General features: G+C 34.5%; 2 long non-coding RNA genes across 3 annotated transcripts; both read right to left on the bottom strand.

Moving 5' to 3' along the window:
- Window positions 1-2,549: 2,549 nt before the first annotated feature.
- LOC141555851 (uncharacterized) lies at window positions 2,550-4,605 on the bottom strand. Its single transcript, XR_012486358.1, has 2 exons — window positions 4,496-4,605; window positions 2,550-3,489 (listed from the first exon to the last, which is right to left on the bottom strand). It is a non-coding gene; the product is annotated as an uncharacterized LOC141555851 (long non-coding RNA).
- Window positions 4,606-11,199: 6,594 nt separating this feature from the next.
- Window positions 11,200-21,752, bottom strand: LOC141555850 (uncharacterized). Of its 2 annotated transcripts, XR_012486356.1 has the most exons (4): window positions 21,683-21,697; window positions 19,458-19,540; window positions 13,531-13,897; window positions 11,200-12,486 (listed from the first exon to the last, which is right to left on the bottom strand). It is a non-coding gene; the product is annotated as an uncharacterized LOC141555850 (long non-coding RNA). The 2 variants fall into 2 exon arrangements; XR_012486357.1 differs by lacking the exon at window positions 19,458-19,540 and having other exon boundaries at window positions 21,683-21,752.
- Window positions 21,753-24,311: the final 2,559 nt, after the last annotated feature.

Below are 24,311 nucleotides of genomic sequence, written 5' to 3'. Positions count from 1 at the left end.
TCAATCTTAGCTTTTTGCTTAATTCATTGCTATAATTTTCTATCATACTCTTCTAGCTCTATAATAATTTTATAGTATGATGTGATTTATTAATAAACTTATAATAATTTTCATTAATTTAGCTCCTTTCTTGGTAATACTTTCATTTTTACTATACTTAAATATTAAAATTGTTAAATATATATTTTAAGAAAAAGAATCAATAACAAATGTAAGGATACTTAATTATTTATGATATTTTGAATGCATTCAATGTCATATACCATTAACCTCAGACTCCCATTATAACAAGTTGATTCTTCTTTATTTTCTTTATGAGGTTTTTTTTCCCTTAAAACATTATAGTTGAAACAATTCTCAAAAGAAAGCATTTTCTTCTTATTTCCTTCCTATTTGAAGGAGATTTATTTTCCTCTGGCATTGATAAGAAACAATCTTTCAGTTTCTTGCATGCTTTTTATAGTAAATCTTAAACTTTTTTCACTCTTTATCCCTTTTTACCCAAGAAATGTTCATGTGACCCCAAGTATATAGGTATATAAATATATAATAAGTATACAAATCAAATATTTACTGATAAAAATCATTATTTTGCAATCCCCCACATAGGATTACAACCCTCAGTTTAAGATGCTTTGCTTTATAAGATTTTCTTTATGAAGTTATTTTTATGGACTTTTAAATAAAATAACATAATAGTTCTCACCAGGAAAAAAGGATCATCCTTTTCTCTTTCTGTAATCACCATAAACATGTGATAGTTCCTTATGGATCATAGATGGAATACAAACCTCCCTGACTTCCTAGGAAAAGGTATTTTCCCACTAAGCCATTTTTTCTGCTCACTTTTTGAAGGATTGCCTCTCTCCTAAAATGGTATTAGTTAGGGTTACTACCACTCCACTAGTTTCCCAGAATGCAAGAATTCTAAATTATAATTTTAAGAAATCTGAATTATTTTAAGGTTTTATCATTCCACTGTTACCTTATTTCAGTCATGTAAATGACTTTAAAGTTTCAATAAGCATAAAGGGACAGCTATAACCACTACAATATACAACTAGAAACTAGAACTCATTCCTCTGCTCCTTGCATGATCAAACACACAAAACATTTCTTTTGTATTTTAAACAAAGACTAGGACAAGCAACAGAAGGCTGTTATTAAACTTGCATGGGGAGATAGTTCAATAAGCCTTTAATGTATATCCCTTTGGCATGACCAATTGTCCAGAGACCAGCATAAAATTTAATGAAAATAACTCAAGCTTACTAATAGGACAAATGAGTATCAAATGGGTCTTTGTCAATTTCTGTTTTCTACCTCAATCAATCAGTGGTTTCAGTCATGTCCAACTCTTTGTGACCTCATTTGGGGTTTTCTTGGCAAAGACACTGGAATCATTTGCCATTTCCTTCTCCCGGTTATTTTACAGATGAATAAATAAGGGGAAAATGAGCAGAAGATAGATAGTGACGGGCTTTAAATCTCAAACAGAAGAGTTCATATTTTATCCAGAGGCAATAGGGAACTGCTGAACATTTTTTGAGCAAGGGTCAGAAATATGATTTAGAAATATCATTTATGGAGTGAGCATAAACAGAATACTGGACATGAATTCATACAATTCATTCATTATATGATAATTCAACAACAATATTCTAACAGTGATCAACTGTGACTTAGCTACTTTGAGCAACAAAATGATTCAACTCAGTTCCAAAGGTCTCATAATGAAAAATGCTATTCCCCTCCAGAGAAAAAAACTGATGAACTTTGAGTACAGATTGAAGCATGTTATTTTTTACTTTTTTTTTCTTTTTCTTTTTGCAACATGGCAATTGAAAAGAATTTTTTTGACAATTGAATGTTTCCATAATCTAAATCAAGGAAGGTTATTCAGGTCTTAGGGATGAGATGACATGTCCTGTTTCCCCCTTAAGGACATCTTTCTGTATCTGTTGTAGAGTTATTTTTCATTCCATGACAAGAGGAGAGGAAGTGAATGGAAAGTTGAATCAGGACAACTAAATTTACTGAAAGTGAAATTTTGAGGAAAAGAAACCAATATCCAAAATACCTGGGGTACACAACATCTCTAAAGTAAAAGCCCTTCCAGAATAGATTATCATATCAACATCTTTTTGCCCCTTACTCCATGACTCTATCTATTTTTGAGGAGACAAGAGAAAATAAGGGGAGAAATTAAATGCCAAGAGCTCTTACAAATGATTGAACCTGGCTAATATGGAAATATGTTTTGCATGATTTCATATGTAAAATGAGTTTCATATTTCTCACCTTTTCAGTGGGTGAAAGAGAATGTAGAGTGAGGGAGAACATTTGGAACTGAAAATAAAAATAAAAGTTGAAAGACATTACCCCCCTTAAAAAAAATCACACTGAACGCTCTCAGAATTGGTGGGGTAGGAAGACCCCCCTCAATAAAATATGAAAGGCAGTAAGATTGAGCTGTTTTGAAGTCTTTAATTCTAACACTCTATTCTAATAACTATGACGCCATTAAAATTAGCTAGATAAAGAATCAATTAATTAAACATTTATCATTTATTTATTTATGCTTACTATATGGTAAGCCCTAAAGGTTAAGTAATTTTAAAAATTTCAACTGATTCTCTGTAACTTCATTTAGGTTTTCTTGGCAGGGATACTGGAGTGGGTTGCCATTTCCATCTCCAGATTCTTTTACAGAAGAACTGAGGTAAACAGGGTTAAGTGACTTGCCCAGGATCATATAGCTAATAAGAGTCTGAGGTCAAATTGAACTTAGATTTATTCCTTCCCATCTTGGGGCCTTGTACTCTATCCACTGCATCACCTAGCAGCCAAGCTCTGAAGATTTAAAAAACAAAAGAAGAGGAATTCCTTCCTTTAAGAAGATTATATTTTATCGGAATAAGGGGGAAGATAAAAAATTCAAGCAGGTGGTTGAAACCTGGAACAATGAGGTCTTCCAGATATCTAGGAGGAAAAAAAGAGTAAAACCAGAGGAAAAGTTGACAGAGATGGGGATGACCATATGGAAGGCTTAGGCTTGGAACATGTAAACAGGAACTCCCTTCACACAAATTACCTTGATAATTGAAAAATTGGCTTTTGCCTTGTATTGACAATTAGGGGGCCGGGCATAAGATTTTGTGAAGCAATATGTCACCTTAAGTGTACGGGGGCTTTTATTACATTTTGTCCAAATGGTACTAAGACAAGGCTCAGGATTAGCACAGATGTTTAGGATGGTGCTGTTTGATTCGTGGATGAAGGTGTTAAAATGTACACAGCGACCAGGTACAACCATCCTTCTCTGCCTCATCATCACATTACAGTACTCATGTGATAATCCTTCGACTTTGGTCTTGGGGTAGTCCACATGGTATGTCCAGAAGTCCAGAGCCTGGGAGAAATTAGTCAGGTCCAGGAGGAAGAACAAGAAAAAAATCCACCTCACAACATTAGCCATCTGGTCTTGACCTGCACAGGAACAATGGAAAGAAGTAGAAAGTGACAATGCAACTTAACTGTGGGATGCCAGATGCATATCCTTCATGGCTGAAACTCTCCACTCTATCTCCACTCCTCACTATGGTTTTATCTCATCTCTATTGTTTTACATTACTACCCCATAGAGATTACTATCATATTAATCTTAGCACTGCACCCAAAAAAGACTATCATAAATGTATAGATATTTATGCCTGGAGTCAGGAAGTCCTAAATTCAAATCTGGACACAGACGCCTTATTTGCTGTGTGATTCTGGGGCAAGTAACAAATTCTACTTGTCTTAGTTTCTTCTGTAACTATGAGGAAGCATAAAAAACACCTACCTTTTAGGGTTGTTGTGAGGTTCAAATGTGGGTAATAATAGTAAAGCACTATATAAATGTTAGCTTTTATAAACTATTATTAATATTTTAAAACCAAACATAGACAATTCAAGCTGCTGCTTAAGCTGCAATATTCAGAGAATAAGGTTAATGCTAAATTTTATAAATACACATTCCACTCTTCATGGCATGTTGCTGTTAATTTTGTGAAAAGACTAACTTGACTTTTCATGTGATATTGGACACTGGCATATTGTAGATGGTGGGATGGATGAACAACTTTCAAATTTTGCCTGGGGTATAAAGATGTCATTTAGAAACCCTGACTTTAGGAAAAGAAATCTAACATATATGTAAAACTATCAGTTCCTAATACCCACAGGAATCAAGTTCCTCATGTAATAAGGGATTGAGAGAATCTCCTTAAGCCTTCTATTATAGAATAATACTACAGCTTCCTCCCCTCCTTTCCCCCTTTCTTTATCCTTTTGTTACAGTAATTACATTCATTCTATTGACTCACTCTTGCTTCTTCACTCCTCACCCACCCACACTCCACTCCTCATCCACTCCCTTTGGTAACCTCCCCCCCTCACAGCTTTTGTGGATAATCTCAAATTGCCAAACCCATTTTGGACTTTCTGTCCTCACCCAGCACCACGGTTCTGCCTCCTGTTGATTTAGGATCCAATAGGCTCCAGAGCTGGAAAGGAGCCTTGGTCTCTCTTCCTTCTGAATGTGCTCCTTATCATATAGTTTCACTATGTGGGTGGAGCTGAATAGAGGTGTGGCCATAGTTTCAGTTTAGGAATAATGTACATCTCATTATTATTTGGGGCTCTAAAATGTAGAGGTTTTTCTAAATTGAAAATTAAATTCAAGCCCAGTTTCTCTTCATCCCAACATCACTAGCCACCCACCCTCCATCCACACGTGGGACAAAAAAAGTCAGAATCCAGTCTTTTTGGCAGAAATAAAATTCTCCTAATTTCTGAACCACAACAGCATGATGCAGTTAAAAAAAAAAATAAGAAATTGGAAATAGGGCTCCTTATTTCCTCAACTAGTTTTGCTTCTTCTATTTTTTCCTCTTTTACATTCATTTCATGAAGAAAAAAATCAAATACTTTCCAAACAACAGAGAAAATGATGGAGGGAGGTTTCAATTAGAAATAACAGAAATTCCTCTCTCAAACAAGAACCATCACAGCTCCAATTCAACCCCTTACTCTTCTCATTTTCTTTGAGACCTCTTGACCTCAGAGTCCTTGGCTACAATATTCTCTCTGACCATTTCTTCACATGTGAAATAAATATACTTGCATAATTACTCTCATAACTTTACTATAAAGAAATTACATATCTTAAAATACTCTATACACAAAAGTTAATATATTATTATTATTATTATCAGATCCCAAGATCTGTTGATCTAGACTCTTTTTTTGTGGAAATCTTTTAGTACTTTAAGTTCTAATATTCTAGGCTTCTTCCTAAATTCCAACCCTGAGTTAGGTTACGCTTAACATAATTTCTCCTCTCCAGATATACTATAGACTGAAACTGATGATTCCTTGGTGATTGTCACAGGGAAATAAGAGACAGATTATGCACTTAATTCAAAACTGATACCTAAAAATTAGACTGAGTCTAGGCAGATAAACAAAATTTGGAATACATTTTTCCAAAGTTAGCCATAAGAAAATGAACTAGGTGGTCCCTTAATAGGTCCTAATGCTAGGACAAGTTTTAGAGTTAAATTTTTAAATTCTGGTTGTTCTTTTTCAGCAGAAGTACTCTCTAAATCTAGACACCATTCTGAATTATTGTTCAGAAATACAAAATTCTGTAAATTTTGTAAAATCATAAAGGCTTTCGTTTAAAAATATATATGTATACATGTATGTATACATGTATACATATATTACACATTATATATATTACATGTTTTATTTATATATTTCAGGCTCTCTTATTAGCACAGATTTACAAATGTTAAATGTTTTATATATATTACTTTTTTATTAAACAGTAAATACAAAACATGACTTAGCTTCCTATTGTTGATGGACCAGAATCATATTTATAAGCACTTATTATTATAATTATTATTTTAAATTGTGTCCTATACTCTCATGAATGTAGAGAACTTGCAGAGGTCAAATACCAAATACCAAAGCAAGCTGTTAACTTTCCTATAGTTCATTATCTTAAACATTCCAGATCCCTAAGCACTCATCAAATGTGTCTCTTTATAGTATTAATGATCTTTCTCTGCTGCAATAAAGGGATTTTATGAATGCTTCTTGAGGTAGCTGTTCATGGTTACTTGTGCCCATAATCTAAACTGATTTTAAATTGGAATACTTCTGCTGTTCTGAAGTACATTGTTAAAGATGACTTTAGTCTTTTCCTTTGATGTCAATCTGTCAGCTGATGTTTTGTGCTGCTGCTATCCCTGCCTATTCATTAACAGTCCTTCTCAGTTGATGTATCAAAAATCTGTGGAGTATAGATCAGTAGAGCAAGGTGATTTGAAATCTTGATAACCTAGGAATAAGTAATTTCCAAGAGAAATCTGAAGAATGCTCCTACAAATGAATTCAGTTTTACTGTTTGGCAAATTTAGGTTTAGAGCAACATTTTACACCATGTACCACAATGAACTCCAAATGAATATATGGCCAGATATAAAAAGGTCTCATACACACACACAGAAGACAATGATAGGAAGTACCTTACACAACTTCAGCTAGAAGTTTTCTTAAAGAAAGGAGGTATAGAAGTAACCACAGAAGGTAAAATTTTAAAAATCATTTTTTATACGAACTGAAAACCTTAGGCAAAGCCAAAATCAGTGCAGCTAGAGTTTAGAGAGAAACTCTAAAGCAAGAGAATTATAGCAAAAAAATTTATGGAAAGTCTGATATCTATGATATCTAGGGGATTTATGCAAAAGATAGAAAAAAGCCATTCCCTGATAGAAACATACTTAAAGTATATTAAATGACAAGTTTTGAAGTGAAGAAATAAAGTCCCAACAATCATAGGAAATAATTTTTTCAGATCAGTTCCAAAAAATAAGGAAAATGCATTTTGAAACAATTCTGAGTTTGCAACTTACATCCATCAGATGGACAAATGTGACAAAGGATTAATGGCCAATTCCAGTAGAACTGTGTAAAAATAAAAACACTTCACTACTGGGAGAGCTGAGAATTAGAAAAAAAATTACTAATTGTATATATGCTTTGATTCAATAATACTATTATTATACATATGTTCCAAAGAAGTCAAAGAAAAAGGGGAAAGTTATATATGTTTATATATGTATGCATGTGTGTTTATATTTGTATATATATATATATATGTAAAATGTATTTATAAATGGCACTTTTGTAATATTAAAAAGATTCTCAATAAAGCATTACTTTAAAACGAGATCAGATTTAGCATATGAACTTGGTGATACTTTTTTTCTTCTAAGATGCTGTTTTGCTCTCTAATAAGCATTATTTTCTATATATCTTCACCTACTAAATACTTATGAGTGGAGTGTTAATATATAAGCTAGTAATTGTGATTTTTTTTTTACTTTTTACTTTTAGCTGGATTCTTGTTGAAACTATAAACTTTGATTGAAGAATTTAAGAATGTTTAGTTTTCCTAAGAAGAGAAGAGAGGAAAGGAGAAAAGGTACTGGTTAAGGGAGTAACAGTCCCTCAAGCATACTAGGATTTTCTCTGCTTGATGCTAATCCATGGAGAGACTTTAGAATCCTGCTTCTGGAATGTCTGATAGTTAAAGGTCAAAATCTTATCTATTGCACGGTTAAGAGAAACCTTTTTAAATTTCTGATGAGCTAGAGTTAAGTGTACATACACAAAAAGGTTTCCATGAAAGAATTTAGCTACATATATACACACAAAGAAACAGTTCTCAATTTATGTGAATAGACTGTTCCATGGACCATCTTTTTTCTAAGCAGGATAGAAGATAGAGGAAAATTCCTCTATGTAAAGGAATTTTTATGTTTTATGAATTTGACCAATGTGAGGAAAGGAGGGAGGGAGAGAGGGAGGGAGGAATAAGGGCAGGGGGGATGTGCTTGCTGTCACACAACTCAAGGACATGTGAGAGCTGGGGACAGAGAAATGAGAGCAAGAAGTTGGAGCATGCTGGCTGAAGCCAGCTATATAGGAGCTTGGCAGAAACCAAGAAGAAGAAAATATGGAGGCAGACATGTAGGTGCAGGATTTGGACATGGGCAAGAGAGAACGGAGGGCCTGGGGACAAGCACAAAAGACAGATAGACAGAACATAGTCGTGTGGACCAGACATGAGTGTGGATGAGCAGTATAGGGCCAGAGTTCTCCTCTCTCAGTAGTAGAGGTCTCAAGCCAAGCCTCCATCCAGTGGCCTCTACAGGAGCCATGTCCATTCTTCTACTTTCAATTGAAAGATTTTTTTTTCTTTTTCTTTTCTTTTTTTTCCTTTTTTTTTTTTTTTTTGTATAGAAATAGGAAGTTACAAATTATGGAACCAAGGGGCAGGAGAGAACAGAGAGAGCACAGTAAAGTTAACAGGTGTTTTTTGGAATGCTGACCCCTTTCCAAATACTTTACATAATCATCAAATTCACATAATTAAATTTACATGATGTGAATTTAAAATGAGAATTATCTGCACATATATCTATATCTATATCTATATAGATATAGATATAGATAGATATATGCACACACACATTACTATTTTATCATTGTTCCCATTAAAATATGGACTCCTTGATGGCAAATACTATGCTTTTGTTTTTCTTTGCATCTCCAGTGCTTACACAATAACTGACACAGTAAATGCTTGCTGACTGACTGACTACATGGTCAACTCTCACTGTTAAGCATGTATGTCTAAGCAACTGGTTTGCCTTGCTGCTCCTTTATTCAAACTTTACAGCATTCCTTTGGAGCTGCTACTGCCATATGCTAACATTGTCATTTCTGGGGCTTTGCTGAGAAGTTGCTGCCATTTGCTGGACCTGATATCTGTTACTAGGCTGCTTCCTCAAGGGGAATGTTTTTACTAGATCAACACACTTAAGATGGGGGTACTTAAACAACGCCTTTTTAACTTTTTTTTTTTTTTTTTTTTTTTTTTTTTTTTTTGGTGTGGTTACACATACAAAGAAACCCAGAAGCACAGAAGGAAAAAAAACAGACCATCAGATGACTATTAAGATATTTTTCTATACCCCTCTGCTGGACAACAGGAAGTGTATCAATCTCCAAAATTCCCCTTCTTCAATACCACTTACAAGTAAGAATGAACAGGATTATAATGAGGATAATGTGAATGACTTTTGACCCAAGCCTCCAACATGGTGGTAGAATATCTAAGTACTCCCCATAAAGATTCTCTATTGACATGTTGCTATTATTGAGTCACTTTAGTCATGTTTGACTCTCTGTGATTTCATTTGGAGTTTTCTTGGGAAAAAAACTGGAGTGCTTTGTCATTTTCTTCTTTGACTCATTTTACAGATGAGGAACTGAGGTAAACACAGGTTAAGGAACTTGCTCCTGGTCACAGTGTTTCAGGTTGACTCCAGGGCTGACACTATATCTTTTGCACCACCTAATTGGCATTCACTCAGTAGATTGACCCTTTTGATCTAAGCTGTCAAACTCAGAATCCAATATCTGTGGTGGTCTCCAGCTCACTTTTTCAGGATACCCTACTTCATATCATTTCTAGCTCCTCTCCTTGCCCAGGAACTGGAGAAGGGTCAGGGGAAGAAATAAATAATTTGTGGATATGAAAAGATTCTCTGGAGCAAGGATTCTTGATCTGAGATCCACAAATACATTTCATAGCATCTTAACTTGGAAGGAAAAATATATCTTTATTTTCATTCATCTTTAACTGAATTTAACATTTCCTTCTATTATTTAAAAAAATTCTAAGCAAGAGTCCTTAGTTTCACCTGCCTGTAAAAGGGTTCCTTGCAAGGTTAAGAAACTTAGCATTTTAGTAAAGACCAGTCTTCTCCCATAATGACCTTAATTAGCTAGGACAGACTTGTTGAAGCACTCCACTCCCATTCCCCCCCTCCACCCTCACCCCCTGAAAAAGGGGCCCAGGACACAGGAATTCCAAATCATGACTCTAAAAACATTTGAATTCTGTTAAACTCCCATCATTTCCCTGTCAGCTTGTTCCAGAACCATGCAAATGACTGAAACTTTAATAAGCCACAAAGTGAGATTCAGAAACAATTGAGGGAGCAAATGGATGCTGGAAGCCTTTATCTTACAGTGTTGTCACTGCAACAAAATTTTTGTTCCCTTTACATGTCCAGAGAAAAACTTTTGTTTTAAACAAATGTCATCAGAAACTGGGAAAAGCAGGGAAGGGCAGATCTTAACTTTTCAAAAGGAATATTCTGCTTACAAAGACTTCAACTCTTAAGTTTAGCATCAGAATGTATGGGCATCTAGGTGCCTTTTTCCTAGTCCATACAACCACACCTCAATGTTTGTATCAATAAGTAATTCAACATCCAGCCATTCTGGAGAGCGATTTGGAACTATGCTCAAAAAGTTATCAAACTGTGCATACCCTTTGATCCAGCAGTGTTATAGCCCAAAAAGATCTTAAAGAAGGGAAAGGGACCTGTATGTGTAAGAAAGTTTGTGGCAGCCCTCTGTAGTGGCCAGAAATTGGAAACTAAGTGCATGCCCATCAATTGGAGAATGGCTGAATAAATTGTGGTACATGAATGTTATGGAATATTATTGTTCTGTAAGAAATGACCAGCAGGATGATTTCAGAAAGGCCTGGAGAGACTTGCATGAACTAATGCTGAGTGAAATGAGCAGGACCAGGAGATCATTATATACTTCAACAACAATACTGTATGATCAATTCTGATGGATGAGGCCCTCTTCAACAATGAGATGAGCTAAATCAGTTCCAATAGAGCAATAATGAACTGAATCAGCTACACCCAGCGAAAGAACTCTGGGAGATGACTATGAACCACTACATAGAATTCCCAATCCCTCTATTTTTGTCCACCTGCATTTTTGATTTCCTTCACAGGTTAATTGTATGCTATCTCAAAGTCCTATTCTTTTTGTACAGCAAAATAACTGCTTGGACATGTATACATATATTGTATTTAACTTATACTTTAACATATTTTACATGTATTGGTCAACCTGCCATCTGGGGGGGGGGAAGGAGGGGAAAAATTGGAACAAAAGGTTTTGCAATTATCAATGCTGAAAAATTACCCATGAATATATCTTGTAAATGAAAAGCTATAATTAAAAAATAACAAAAAAAATAAGTAATTCAATCAACCAAGCATTTATTAAACACTTATTAAGTTTCAGGCATTGTGTTGGGTGCTAGTAATAGCAAGACCAAAAAAGTCTGTTATAAAGAAACTAACATTTTATGGGAGAGAAAAGACACAAAGACGTCACTGAATACAAAAATTTATAGGTAGCACACTCAAAAGTCTTTGGGGTTGGAGCAGCTAAATGGCACAGTGGATAGAGCACTACTAGCCTTGATAAATTCAAATTTGGCCTCAGACACTTAACACTTACTAGCTGTGTGACCCCTAATAAAGTCACTTAACCCCAATTGCTTTGCCAAAAAAAAAAAACACAAAAAAACTTATGGGCTTTCCTCCGATCCAAACTTCATTAAAAATGCAAAAGTAAACTTGGAGGGAGAAACAGTAGCACCAGAAGAAAAAAATCGAAGGTTTTTAAGAAAGCAAGGAAACTTGAAAAGCAGGATAGTTTCAATGTAGTATGAAGGTATAAAGATGAAAGACAGACTATTGCCTTAAAAAAAGAACAAATAAACTCCAATTTGGATGGAACTAAAATAAGAAGGGAAGTTATGTGAAGAGGAAGTTAATCTGGAGCCAGAAAATGAAGAGTTTTAAATGTTGAACAGAAGAGTTTATATTTTATCCCAGAAGCATTTTGGCAAGGATAAGATCTGACATAGTCAGACCTGTACCTGAATGTCATTTCAACATCTCAGTGGAGAAGTGATTGGGTCTCTATGCCTTTTCTCTCTGATTCAGTTTATATTCTTTGTCTCTGACAAAGGTGGAGCTATCATGTGGGAGACTGGGGGAAAGCATAAGTCTAGCTAACAAGACTTAAAGGTTCTCCATTCAGACACAATACTTTGATTCTTACAAAATCTGTCTTTGCCTTATATCCACAATTAGGGGTCTGGGCATATGATTTTGTAAGGCAATATGTCACTTTCATTAAGAGTGGGCTTTCACGACACTCTTCCTCAGTGGAAGTTTCACAAAACTTTGATGAGTTGCAGATTTTTCTGATTTTGTTGTACCTCTCATGAATGAAGGTGTTCGATTGCTTGCAGTATCTACCCTTATTCAGTTCTCTTTTCTGCATTATCATATTACAGTAGTCACGTTTCTTTTCTGGGACTTTGGTCTTGGGATAGTCTACATGGCGATGCCAGAAATTTTGGGCTTGAGATAAGTTAGTCAGGTCCAGGAAAAGGAGAAATAAGAAAGTCCACATCACAGCATGAGACATCTTCCCTTGGGATGACCAGGAACAATGTAGAGAAGAGGCAGTCATCTGTAGGGTGAGGAGGTGGAGGAAAGAAAACAAAGAGAAAAAAGATAATTATGTAATATCTTTATTATATACTTAAAAGGAATAGAAAAGTTGGATTTGGAGTTTCATGTACAGTAATATTTTTTCACTCTTCTATAATATGGAAATGTATTTTATTTCTTACATTTAAAATAAAATAAACAAAATTTTAAAATGACAATCTGTGACTTACCCTGGGAGATAACAGCTCTTCATTTTTTAATATCTTGAATCCTCTTAACTAAATCTCTATTTCCATTTACCCCAATTCATCTCATCTGTACTCTATTACACTCATGTCCCACTTATATTTCCCTTTTCTATCCCTTCACTACAGATCTTTACCCCTAACCCCATCCCATTGACCTAGCTTTACAAATCTTTTATTAACCATATCAAATCTGGTCTTGTTTGGGATTTGGAAATGATTGGAGGATGAAGGCAGGGTTGCTTAAGGAAAGAGAAAGCTTTTTCTCTTCCTCTTTATCCCCTCATCATAAGAAATCACTATCATATTGACCCTACCTTGCATCCTAGAAGGACTATCAAAGGATAAACCTCAGATAAAGAAAAAAACAAGTCAAGCTAATGCCTAAATTGCAAATCAAAGAAGAATATCAAAAATACACTTTTTAATGCTTCTCTTAACAAATGCACAAATTCCATTTTTAATGACATATAGCTATAAATTTTTGTAAAAAGTGAAGTTGCTTGTGATAATGGATAAAATGGAGGGGCAGCAAATGAGCAATTTTCAAATTTTACCTATACTAGGAAAAATCTTCTCCCTATTCTAGCAAGTATGTAAAACTACTAATTTCTAACATTTTCACAAGAGATCCCCACGTAACTGGACGGGGAAGAGATTCCCTTTAGTCCTCTACCTTCCTCTCTTTCCTTATTCTTTTATTATGGTTAATATGCTTACCTCCTTGCTCCCTCTAGCTATTACCCAAAAAGAGATCCCTACCCTATTTGTGAGTAATCCCAAATGGCCAGTCCCATTACTGGACTTTCTGTCCTCACCTAGTATTTCTGCTCCACTTTTTGCAAATTTAGGATCCAGTTGTCCCCAGGGTGAGAAGGATCTCACTCTTTCTTTCCTCTCTTTCTGTTTTTATCATATAGTCTCAATATGGGGGTGGAGCTAGATAGAGGTGGGGCCTTAGTTTCAGTTTAGAAGTGATGTTTAACTTGGAGAATTGTTTCATCATTCTATGGAGCTATAATATACAGAGTGTCTCTAAATAGAAAATGAAGTCCAAAACCGTTCCCCTACAGCCCAACAAGATCTTACCTTCCTCCATCAATCTTATTTACACTTGAAGAAACAATAAGCCAGAAGCCAGAATCTTCCAGAGAAAAATAAATGCTCCCTGTTCTTATCATGGAGCTGGAGAAACAAGAAGCAATTTGGTTCCTTAATCAGTTTTGTCTCTTAACTCTATTCCTCTGTGGCATCTATCTTATGAGTAAAGGCCTAAATCCTGTATAAAACAAGCAAACAAATAAAAAAGAAACTGTCTGCTAGAAATACAATTCCTCACTCAACTAATGCCCAACAAGTCATCAGTCAGTCAGGAAATAGAGATTTATTTAGAGTTCCCTCTTTGCCAGATGCTAACCTGAGTGCTAGAAATTCAAATAAAGAGAAAAAAAATTAATTTTCCTTAAACAGAATGAAATACAGCTTTTAGATCTAGTAAATGAATTCAGATATCTCTGAATAATTCCTGTAAAATAAAGAAAAATGATTGGATATTTGATAAGACAGAGGATTTATGAAATTTTATGATGACATGGAATTACAACACATTTTTCTAAGAGATTCAAAAAATAAATGAAAATTTTGAGAAAAGAATATATGAGCAATATAGAAAAAATAATGGATAGCTTTCTTTTTTAAATGGAATTTGCAATAGCATATCTCACTCCAAAAAATAAGTGAATAATTGATTGGCAATTCAAATATATATATGTATATATATATATATATATACACTCAAATATATATACACTTTATATATAGAGAGATATAGATTCTATAATCATACACACATATATATACATATACATTCATATATACCTATGTAAAATTGTACTATACTTGCTTGTCTTCTGTGTCTCTGAAGGTAGATAATTTTGCTTATTGGAGGAGATTTCTGCAAATATAAAAAAAGTCAATAAGAGAGAATAAATCTGTGGGGTGGGAAGGTTGGATTGTTGATTCCCTATTATGGAGAAGTGTCCTCTCTGAAACCTGCAATAACAGGCATTCCTCTGAGAATGAGACCCAGTGGAAAAGGAGAAGGCATGGACTAAGATCTGTAGGGCAGTAGAAGAAAACTCTTAGAAGGTAAAACCTAGAATAGATCTATTGGAGGTTTTGATTGAATGAAGAATACAGAGAAAAGTGAGAGACTAGGTGATTATAGATATCAAGAATCAGAGAATGAGGGCCTAGAGAAAAAGAAGTTAATGAAAAAAATAGTAAAAGAAATATATTTAAAAATAATAGCTTTTTATTTTCAAAATATGTATAAACATAGTTTTCAACCTACATCCCTGCAAAATCTTGTGTTCCAAATTTTTCTCCCTCCCCTTCTCCACCCCCTCCCCTACACAGCAAGTAATCCAGTATATGTTAAACATAAGCAGTTATTCTCTACATATTTCTACATTTATCATGATGCACAAAAAAATCAGATGAAAAAGGGAAAAAATGAGAAAGAAAATAAAAAGCCAGCAAAATACCAACAAAAAGGTGAAAAAAACTATGTTGTGGTCCGTTTTCAGTCCCCATACTCCTCTTTCTGGATTCAGATAGATCTCCATCACAAGTCCATTGTAATGACCTCCTTGTTGAAAAGAGATGCATCCATCAGAATTAATCATTGAATAATCATCTTGTTGCTATGTGCAATGTTCTCTTGGTCCTACTCACTTCACTTAGGCCTCTCTGAAATCATCCTGCTGATTGTTTCTTATATAACAATAATATTCCATAACATTCATTTACCATGACTTATTCAGCCATTTCGCAATTTATAAGCATCCTCTCAGTTTTCAGTTCCTTGCTATTACAAAAAGGGCTGCTACAACTATTTTTGCACTTGTGGGTCCCTTTCCCTTTTTTTTTTTTTTTTTTTTTTTTGCTCTTTTGAAGATACAGACCTAGTAGGACACTGCTGGATCAAAGGGTATGCACAGTTTGATAGCCCTTTGGGCCTAATTCCAAATTGCTCTCCAGAATGGTTGGATCAGTTCACAATTCACAACAATGTATTTGTGTACTGGTTTTCCCACATTCCCTCTAACATTTATCATTATCTTTTCTTGTCATTGTAGCCAATTTGAGGGGTGTAGTGGTATCTCAAAATTGTCTTAATTTGCAAGGAAATGAATTTTTAAAAGAGGAAGAAAAATGAAATTTACCTAATGAACAGGGCATGGTGAAGAAGAGGAGAGGAAGGGAGAAACTACTTACATGAAAGGGGAAAAAGAGGTGGAAGAAATGCATAATCAGATAAAAGCAATAAAAAGAAGTCAAGCAAAATCTTAAAGAACAAAGAGTAAAAAAAAACCCTGAACTTAATAGAAAATTTGACATATAAGATCCAAGAGAAATAGCAGATAAACATCAAAGATTAATTCCAAGGAACTCAATAAGGACAAACTGTTTGTGCTTTATGTGTGAAAATGTAAGCATATATCTAAGACAGTCATTAGTAAATAGGTAATTCAAAAGACAGATTGGGGTAGAGATGAGTATGATATGCTAGGAAAAGGTAAAAAAAAAAGCGTAATTAGATTATATGAAAAGGTAAAAAAAAAAGCGTAATTAGATTATATGAATGGGGTTCAAGAACAAGAACTGACACAGGAATTAGATGAAGGAGGAGGGATGGTAGTTCTGGAATCTTATTCTTATTGGGAATGGGTTAAAGACAGAACAATAACTATATATCAGAAAGATATAAAAGTCTAAATTTTTTTAAAATAAGAAGGGTAGGAAATAGAATAAGAGGGGTATATAAAGATATGTAGATTAATAGGAATGGGATAAAGAAGGAAGGAAAGGATAAAAGGAAATGGTGGAAGCAGAGGAAAAGTAAGAGATCCTTAGAGAATGGGTAGGTTAAGTAACAGCAAGGCAAGGTTGCAGGTAGAAATTAAGTAGAGAAGTCAGCAGGGACTGATAGATAGGGAACAAAGAAGTAATAAGAGATCAAGAGTAGAACTTATTTTTAAAAGTAGGAGGTAGTAATCACTGATTTCAGACAAAGTTAAAGTTAAAATAGATTCAACAAAAAGAGAAAAATAAGGAAACTACATGCTATATATTAATGTTGTTTTAGACTATTTAAAACAACTAAGATTGGAATATTGCTGTGATACAGGAAATGATGGTGAATTTAGAACAATATGCAAAGAATTGGATTTTTAAAAGGTAGTGGTATCTCAGAGTTGTCTTAATTTACAAAGATATTTTGTCATTTTTAAAAGAGGAATAAAAATGAAATTAAAAAACCTAATGAACAGGACATGGTGAAGGAGAGGAAAGGAAGGGGGAATCTACTTGAATGAAAGGGGGAAAAGAGGGGGAAGAAATGCACAATCAGATAAAAATAATAAAGAGAAACCAATAAACAAAATTATCTTCCTTCAGAGATATAGAAGACAAGCAAGTATAGTACAACCTTACATAGATATATATTAATGTATACGTGTATATATGTGTATGATTATAGAATCTATCTGTATATGTGAGTATATATATAACATATGTTTGTGTATATAAGTATATGTCTATAGTATATATAAATATATCTGTGCTTAACTGTAGCATGGTTGAAGAAAGGGGGAAGGAAGAATAAAGTAAAAAGTTCACAACAGAGAACAAAAGAAAACCTACAAGGAATCAAAGAAAAGATGACAACTCTGATCATAATGTGCACTATCTATTATATAGGCTTCCTTGAAATGGAATTTATCATTTCATATGTATATGTATATATATATATACACATATATATAGGTTTCATATATATATATGTATATATATATGGTTCATATAAATAATTTCACATAAAATTCTGTGCATATGGCATTTTCCCCCTATTTTATGTGCATGCTTCTTTGTACTATGTAGAATTTTAACAAAAACTGATGCTGTACTAGTGCACAGAGATAATGCAAACAAATGTAAAAAGTCAAAAAGTTACTATATCCTTCACAGCTCATAATGCAATAAAAATAGGACTTGTTTTAGGGACCACAAACAAAAAATTCAGATTCACATGGAGATCTAACAATGCAATCTTAATGAGTGGGTCAAAGAACAAATCATAGAAATATTTAATAACTATGAATATGAAAGAAAATTATAATGAAACAACTTGCCACAATTTCTAGGATGCAACTTAACTAGTCTTCAAAGGAAAAATCACATCCTTATTAACTGAATATACATTTTTTTATGAACTAGAAAATCAATAAATAGACCTAAAATAAACACAAAACATACTATCTTGTGATTGGTATTCAAAATCCTTTATAACTTTTTATTTCTCCCCCCACTTTTCCTCTTTCCTCACTCCAGGTGCTCTGTGATGTAGTGATCCTGGCCTTTTTGCTAAGGAAGTTCTTGAGTTAAGGAAGTGATATCTCATACACAAAGCTGGGGTGAATCTTCCTTGACTTCAAAAGACTTAACATGATTTAACATTCAGTTATCACAGGATAATGCTAATAGGTCTGAGATTTTTTGTTTTTTTAATTGGATGTGGCTGACCAGGCAGAAAGAGAAACTGATTGAAAACATTTAAGACCATGGAGGCCTGAGGTCAAAAATGATAAAGTGTTCTCTCCAGAGCAAGAGGCATAGAGAGAAGAAGACAATAGAAGGGCTCCTTCATTCACTATTGTTTGGTATATATATTCTCCCATGTAAACTTTCTTTCATTTATGTTTTTCTATAGACTTGGACAGAAGGGTTTCCTTGTTAAGAATAAGCAAACAAACAAAAAGCTACCATTCCTTCCTCCAGTTGCTGAAGAAATATCCTTCAAGTGCAAGTCTAACCAAGTCTAACCCTTTCTCAGAAATCTAGAAGAGACGAGCTCCCTATTGCCTCTAGGACAAATGGTGGTCTCATGATTGGCAATTTTTTTTGTTTTTTGTTTAATATTTCCAAATACATGTAAAAATAGTTTTCAATATTCATTTTTTGTGAGACTCTGTGTTTCAAATTTTTCTCCCTAAGAGAAAATATAGGTTAAATATGATATAGATTAAAGATGTGCAATCCTTTTAAACATATTTCCATATTTGTATAAGAAAAAATCAGAACAAAAGGGGGAAAAACATGAGAACAAAAAAGCAAACAAACAAAAAAGGTGAAAATGCTATGCTTTGATTCACATTCAATCTTCACAGTTCTCTCTCTGGATGAAGATGGCATTTTCTATCCCAAATCTATTGGAATTGTCTTGAATCATCAATTGCTGAGGAGAACCAAGTCCATCACAGTTGATCATCACATTATCTTGCTGTTATTGGGTACAATCGGTTCTGTTCATATCCCTCATGCTTGGCATTTATTGCCCTTCACTCCATCTTACCTTTCCCTTGCATATTATTCCCCTTCTCATAATCAGATTATGAGATAATCTGATCATAGATAAATCATAGATAATAAATTATTTATACCTTGATAATTTTAAGGCAATATTCCATCTCCCATCTCTCTGCCTTAGCACAGAATACTCTTTAACCTGAGAATATACTATTTCCTCAACTCCACTTCTTGGGATTTAAAGATTTCCTTAAATCATAAGTTTTAAGACCTTTCTTGATTCAGTTTTGCCTTTGTATCCTCAGCACTTAGCACAGAGCTGGACATGGAGCAAACTCTTAATAAACGCTTATTACTGAATTACTGGTTTACATACAGGTGGTGTTCTTTTCTCCAAATTTTCTTTCCATATTGCTTTATTGGGTCTCCTGGGCTCAGGTTATAGCAAAGATCTTGTTTCTGGAATTCACATGAAATTGGAGTTTGGCAAGTTGATACAAACAAGAGCTTTATTATTTTAAGATTCAGCAAACAGGCAAAAAAGAAAGCATAACCATAGATACTATATGGCAATATAAATAGAGGTTTTCCCCACTAATGAAAGACATTCACCTAGCAAAAAAGGGAGGAAAACATTATGGGGAGAAAACCCCCCAAAGTTGGGGTTCAAGAGGTCAAATTACATAGCCTACAGATGTATTTGATTGAAAACAGCTAATGGATGTCAGATATAGGAGATAGTCATTCTAGTCAGCATGGTTAGGATGATGGAAAAACCTTCTTAAGTTATTGAGACCAGGCTTCAGTGAGACTTGGGTAGGGAGAGTTTTTTGGAATCAGAAAGTGAGAGGACATAGATTAACTATTAAAAGCAGCAGGAGAATGACTCAGAAACAACTGCAGCTAGAGTTTTATTCAGTCAGAAGCTCCGAGCATGAACTGCCTGACACAGGGACAGGCAATAGAAATGTATAATCCTTTCAGTCTTTGCCTATATACTTTATGGGTATCAGGACATCATAGCCCGATAATTCCATACTGAGTCCTCTAGTTATAACATTAAACTATCTGAAGTTTATAATTGTCACATATATGTAATGAGTTTAATGAGAGAACACATAATGAATAGAAGGTCTGGTCTTCCAGCCTTTTGTGTGTATATGTATTCTTGTGTTTACTAATGTCCATAAGTCATCTCACTTTCCCACTCTCATTTTAGGCTTCTTTGAAAAAGATACTCTTTTTTATTTTTTTTGTATCTTGGGCATCTAACACAGCAATTGTTTCCATTTTGACCAAAAACCCTGAGGGTCTTCACCTCCCTGATTATTGTTGGGTGTTTTTTTGTTTTGTTTTGTTTTGTTTTGTTTTGTTTTGTTTTTTTTAAACTTGGTAAAGGAGTCCATTCTTTGCCTCAATTCTTAGCTAACCCAAATCACTGAGACTTTACCTCAGTCAAATTGAGACCTGTCAAAGACTTTACCCTAAAAAGGCCAAGGCCTCCCACTGCATCCAGAGCCACATCTAGTGATCATGATCTATATCTTGTCACTGGACCCAAACGTGGAGGGGAAAGTGAGGGAGGTGACCTTGCCCAGATCTCCCTAACTTAAATCCAATTCACTTGCAGGTCATGGCATCACTTCCCTAATGTCATGGTGGTTTGAGAATTAAGGACAAATCTTCAGTGAGTAGAGTTGCCTCACTGGGGACCTTGATCAGGCACAGCTCCCTCCTTTGCTCCTTTCCCTTCTCTCTCTCTCTCTCTCTCTCTCTCTCTCTCTCTCTCTCTCTCTCTCTCTCTCTCTCTCTCTCTCTCTGTCTCTCTGTCTCTCTCTCTTTCTGTCTCTCTCTCTTTCTGTCTCTCTGTCTCTCTTTCTGTCTCTCTGTCTCTCTCTTTCTCTCTCTCTCTGTTTCTCTCTCTCTCTTTCTCTCTCTTTCTTCTCTCTCTCTCTCTCTCTCTCTCTCTTTCTCTCTCTCTTTCTCTCTCTCTCATCCCCTTTCTCTCCTCCTCTCCCTCTCTCTCTTTCTCTTCTCTCTCTCCTTCTTTCTTTTTTCTTATCTCCCTCCCTTTCCCTCTTTTTTCTCTTTCCCTCTCCCACTCTCTTTCTTTTTCTCCCTCTCTTCCTCCCCCTCTCTTTCTCTTCTTCCCTCTCTCCCTCCCCTCCTTTCTCTTTTTCTCCACTCTATATCTCCTCCTCCCTACTCTTTATCCTCATAAGAGATTGTACTCCTACTAACAGATGCTCTGCCCAAAGTAATGCATTTTTCTTTTGATTGCTAAAACTTCCAAAGATATCTTGGGTTTACAGGCTAAATTTCTTTCTTAAAGATGACGTCTTAAACCTAAACCACTTTTGTTCTTGCTCGGGCATCTATAGGCTCCAGGCTAAGCCCCACTTGATCACTGTTAGGGCCCTGCTTGAAATAATAATAACTTCTGTTTTGATCAAAAACCCTGAGGGTCTTCCCCTCCTTGATTTTTTTTTAAACTAGGTAAAAGCATCCATTCTCCTCCCCCCACACACACCAGTTATTAACTACCTTGAATAACTGAATGGGTATTACCTCAGTCAAACTGAGACTTATCAAAGACCTTACCTTAAAGAATCCAAAGCTTTCCAATGCATCAAGAGCCACGTCTAATCATCATCCAGATCTATATCTTGTTACTGGATCCAAATGGTTCTGGAGGAAAAAATTGACTTTGCATAGTCAACTTAATACAGTCTCACTTAAATCCAATTTACTTGTAAGTCATGACATCACCTCCCAAATGTTATGGTCCTTTTCAAAAATAACAAGTAACAACAACCTAACACAGTAGTTGAAACATAATAGTAGTCAGTAAATGCTTTGGGATTGAATTAATGATAGGTTCAGACATTGTGGTAGAGACCAGGAAAAAGAATAGGACAACTTTACCTTTTTGCACATACGTTGTAATAGTGAATTGAAGAGTTTAATATCCATAAATTCCATGTTTATCTCTGGACAGTTTGGAGTCATACCAATGAGGGCTTTATCAGAGCCTTGATGAGGAGAGTTTTCACCCCAGTTGCAGAACTAAGAAGAGTCTTCTCTTCTTTGCTCCAGTAACTGGTAAAAACTGGTAAATATATATGTATATATGTGTATGTATGCATAACTTTGATCATGTAAGGGGGACTGGCATTTTACTGCAGTGGCAGGAATATGACAAAGACAAAGAGAGTTTGCCTCCCAGTGGTGTGAGTGTATGTTTCTTTAAAGTGACTCCTTCAAGCTTATTAAAGCTCCACTGTTATTTGCATGTCTCTGGAACAAACTGACTATAGAATAAAGGTAACTTAAAAGAAATGAGGTGTTTTAAAAGCCGTAATTTGGAATTCCTGGATCCTGGACAACATAAGTAGAAGCACATAGTCTACCCTGGCTAACACAAGGTTGGAGAGGGACAGTACTTGTAGAAGGCTGTCATTCTTATTCATTTTTATGTCATGGAACCCTTTGGCAGTCTGATGAAGTTATGGATCCTGCCTTAGGAAAATGTTCTAAATTATTGAAGGAAATGATAAATTTTAGATGAGTGCAATAAAAGACGTAATTTTCTTCTTTCCAAATTCAAACCTCATAAAATCTACTGTAAACCCTAGTTTAAGAATCCTTGCTTCAAAGAACAGTGCTCCTCTTTTCATTCATTCCTTCATCCCTTTTATACCTAGGCTAAAGTCTCAGGTTGAATGAGTAAAGGTATCTTACTTGCAGTTTTATTAAGTGGAAATGATAGGAGAAACTGACAAATTTTGGATCTGAGGTTATGAGAAAGGGAACAATGTGTAAGTAAACAACTGGGATACTAATTCATTGTTAGTGGAATTATGAACTGATCCAACCATTTTGAAGACAGTCTGGAATTATACCCAAAGTGTTATTTCAGTGTTATTTCACTATCTTTGACCCAGCAATGTTACTTGGTCTATTTCCAAAGATGATTAGGGAAAAAGGAAAAGAAACTCTATGTTCTAAACTGTCTATACAAGCTCTCTTTGGGGGGATAAAGAACTAGAAATTGCAGGGATGTCCATCAATTGAGGAATAGCTGAGCAAGTTGTAATAAATGATTGTGATGGAAAACTATTGTGTTGTAAGAAATGTTGAATTCAGTGATTTTAGAAAAACCTGGAGAGATTTGCACAAAATAATGAAGAATGAAATGAGCTAAACCAAAAGAACATAGTGTACAATAACAACAATATTTTTTAAAGAATAACTTTGAACAAATAAATTATTTTGTCTATTATAACTATCCAAATTATCTATAAAGGACTTATGAAAAAAGATACTATCTGTAACCAGAGAAAGAAATAATAAATAGGAGCATGTATAGAATAATTTTATATATATATATATATATATATATGCATATATATATATATATATATATATATATATATTTGTCTAATAGTAACCTCTAAGGTGGGGGAGGGAAGAAAAAAATAAATGTATATGGATATATACATATATTATTCATATTTCTAAATTTATTATATATGTCAGTGGAATAGCAAGTTGTACATAATAGATTTGTAGTTTCATATGAAATCATCTTTTTTATTATGCTATGTCATTATGGAGATGCTTGTTTTACTCCACAAACTTAGAAAAAATAAATGGAGAGATGAGGGAGAGCTACTAACATGGAATATCACTTGAACTTCCAAATAAGGTCACTATATTGTTAGTTTTGCTTAACTGTTTTACTTTATTACAATATCTCTGTCACAGAATGGAAGCAACCTGCAATTTTTTAAATGTAAAAGCAAAACACAATAAAAATTTTCAAAATAAGGAGGGAGAGAGAGATAGAGACAGACAGAGACAAAGAAACAAAGAGGCAGAAAGAGAAAGAGTGGGAAAGACAGTGAAAGATCTATAGAACCCATTTAAAATGTTAAAAAATCAATAGGTAGAAGAATAAATAGTCCATGATTTGTCCACCAATCCAAACCCATTACAAATGCAAAGAAAATTTGGAAGAAAAATAGTACTACCAGAAGGGAACCAAGGGAGTCCCTGCCACCAGATTTAAAGGAAATTAGGAGTTCTAAGAGATGGAGATGAGGAGCATAGTTTTGAAGACATGTAATAGTCCATACAAAATCATGAAGATGGGAGACACAATATTGCTTATAAGTTATCAACAACAGGTTTTGGAACTGAGATTATGAGAAAGGGAGCAATGTATAAG

Source organism: Sminthopsis crassicaudata, chromosome 2 (assembly GCF_048593235.1).
Source record: "Sminthopsis crassicaudata isolate SCR6 chromosome 2, ASM4859323v1, whole genome shotgun sequence".
In the NCBI taxonomy this organism is placed as follows: Eukaryota; Metazoa; Chordata; class Mammalia; order Dasyuromorphia; family Dasyuridae; genus Sminthopsis; species Sminthopsis crassicaudata.
Note: the sequence above shows the minus strand (reverse complement) of the source record. Positions and strands in the feature narration are given on the sequence as shown.